This window comes from Scyliorhinus torazame, chromosome 4, assembly GCF_047496885.1.
Source record: "Scyliorhinus torazame isolate Kashiwa2021f chromosome 4, sScyTor2.1, whole genome shotgun sequence".
Classification (NCBI taxonomy): domain Eukaryota; kingdom Metazoa; phylum Chordata; class Chondrichthyes; order Carcharhiniformes; family Scyliorhinidae; genus Scyliorhinus; species Scyliorhinus torazame.
In genome coordinates this window covers 37984179-37986900 of record NC_092710.1, presented here as the reverse complement: position 1 = coordinate 37986900, position 2722 = coordinate 37984179, and the positions used below count along the sequence as shown (strand labels likewise).

General features: G+C 47.0%; 1 long non-coding RNA gene across 1 annotated transcript in view; it reads left to right on the top strand.

Annotated features, from left to right (window-relative positions):
• The first annotated feature begins 2078 nt into the window (after positions 1-2078).
• The window catches only part of LOC140411588 (uncharacterized), a 6283-nt gene continuing 5639 nt past the window's right edge, over positions 2079-2722 (top strand). The window contains exon 1 of the long non-coding RNA XR_011940881.1: positions 2079-2188. This is a non-coding gene — a long non-coding RNA (uncharacterized lncRNA). The remainder of the gene's footprint in view (positions 2189-2722) is intronic.

The following is a 2722-nucleotide window of genomic DNA, read 5'->3' as shown; positions in this document are numbered from 1 at the left end:
GAGGGAGCTTTACTCTGTATCTAACCCCGTGCTGTAGCTGCCCTGGGAGTGTTTGATAGGGACAGTGCAGAGGGAGCTTTACTCTGTATCCAACCTCGTACTGTACCTGTCCTGGGAGTGTTTGATGGGGACAGTGTAGAGGGAGCGTTACTCTGTATCTAACCCCGTGCTGTACCTGTCCTGGGTGTGTTTGATGGGGAGAATGTAGAGGGAGCTTTACACTGTATCTAACCCCGTGCTGTACCTGTCCTGGGAGTGTTTGATGGGGACAGTGTAGAGGGAGCTTTACTCTGTATCTAACCCCGTGCTGTACCTGTCCTGAGTGTGTTTGATGGGGACAGTGTAGAGGGAGCTTTACTCTGTATCTAACCCCGTGCTGTAGCTGCCCTGGGAGTGTTTGATAGGGACAGTGCAGAGGGAGATTTACTCTGTATCCAACCTCGTACTGTACCTGTCCTGGGAGTGTTTGATGGGGACAGTGTAGAGGGAGCGTTACTCTGTATCTAACCCCGTGCTGTACCTGTCCTGGGTGTGTTTGATGGGGAGAATGTAGAGGGAGCTTTACACTGTATCTAACCCCGTGCTGTACCTGTCCTGGGAGTGTTTGATGGGGACAGCGTCGAGGAAGCTTTACTCTGTATACATCATCGTAATGTAGCTGCCCTTGGAGTGTTTGATGGGGACGGTTTAGAGGGATGTGTAATCTGTATGTAACCCCATGATGGACTTTTGCTAACAGTGTTTGATGGAGATTCTGAATCTTGAATTGATGTATTCTGTTAGTCTCCCCATCTTATCTGTCTCTGCATCTCTCTATCTCTCTCTGAGAATCTGTCTAAACAAATCCACGATCAGCAGTCAGCCATTTTAAGTTACTTAACGGTGGCCATTTTATGTGAGCACAACACTGAGACAATTCGGACAGTTGTCCAAGTTAGTGTCAAACAAAAACTGAAGGAAAGAGTTGTATTTAAACATGATATGTTGGGCAATGTGGATGTACAAATGGAGCTTGTACACCAGTCACTGAAAGAGGAGAGGGGGGTGCAGCAAGCAGTTAAGAAGGCCAATGACACGTTGGCCTTCATTGCAAGAGGGATTTGAATTCAGAAGTGGAGATGTCTTCCTGCAGTTACACAAGGCCTTGGTGAGACCACACCTGGAGTATTGCGTATAGTTTCGGTCTCCCTAACTGAGAAAGGATATAGTTGTCAAAGAGAGAGTGCAGCGGAGGGTCAATCGTCTGATAGGGAGGTTGCCGGACTGTCCTAGGAGGAGAGATTGGTTCAATAGGGCCTGAATGAGCCCTGTTTCTCCAACCTAACCCTGGAGATCAAATCCCACATTCCTGGTGATTTCTCCACTCTCAAAGATGGAAAGATATTGACTAAGTTTATAGCAGAAATTGACTGATTTCTAAATCGCATTGACATAAAGGGATATGGGGATAGTGTTGGGGAAAAGACATTGAAGTGAAGATATTTCACAGCTGGATTCACAGAATACAGACAGCAAAGTACCTTAAATTTTGGAAGTGCCACAAATGTTGTCAAACATTTGGGAAATGATTGGAAACAGTTTGGACTGAGATCTCCTCAGTGACCTGTGTGCAGACCCCACCCCCGACTTTCTGTCAGCAATGTCCCCCTCGGTGTGGTTCCTGTGTCTGCTAAGGAAGACACTTGTCCTGTCTATGGTTATGTTAATTCAGCAGTCAACAACAGATTCTGTCCTGTCCTTATTTCTGTCTTTGGTTTAACATTTGTTTCCCTCTGAATTTCTGACGTGTTTGGAATGACTATTCGTCTGTCGCCTTAGAAAGGCTTTCCATAGAATGAGTAAAAACCAGCAAGAAATCACAGAATGTGAGTTAAACACAACTTCATTTCTGCCTCCATTTTAAGAGAAGATTCCTGGCCAGACAAACAAAGCTCATTGCAAAGTTTCACTTCATATTTTACCTGTTGTTCACAGACAGATTTCTTCAATGAGCTGCTCTATAAATATGGATTCAATTTGACTTTTTCTCACTGAGATGTTAAGCTTATTCCTGAATCAATACAGAGTCATCGGCAACAACATCATTTTATTAGACAAGGAGGTTCAATGGGATTTTTCACTGAAATCCACTGATGTCAATTCCTGAGATTGGAATTTATAATGAAACAATTTGGATTCAATGAAAACGGTCAGTTTAATAACCCCAATGTCCTGACTGCCTCACGTCCTGGCACCCTCACACCATCACATCCTCATGTCCCCAAACCCTCACATCCTGACCCACTCACGTCCCCGAAACCTCACATCCTGACCCGCTGTGTACCTCTTTCTGTGTGTGTCCCTCGCTCTGTGTGGCCCCCTCTCTCTGTCCATCTCTGTATCCCTCTCTCCCTCTGTGTCCCTGTCTCTCTCTGTGTCCTTCTATCTCACTCTATCCCTCTCTTTTACTGAGTACCTCTTTCTCTCTGTGTCACTCTCTCTGTGTCCCTCTCCCTCTATGTATGGCCCTCTCCATGTCTCTCTCGCTGTGTACCTCTCTCTCTCTGTCCCACTCTCTCTCGCTGTGTCCCTCTCTGACCCCTCTCTCTCGCTGTGTCCCCCTCTCTCTCGCTGTGTCCCCCTCTCTCTTGCTGCGTCCCCCCCTCTCTCTCGCTGCGTCCCCCTCTCTCTCGCTGCGTCCCCCTCTCTCTTGCTGCGTCCCCCTCTCTCTCGCTGCGTCCCA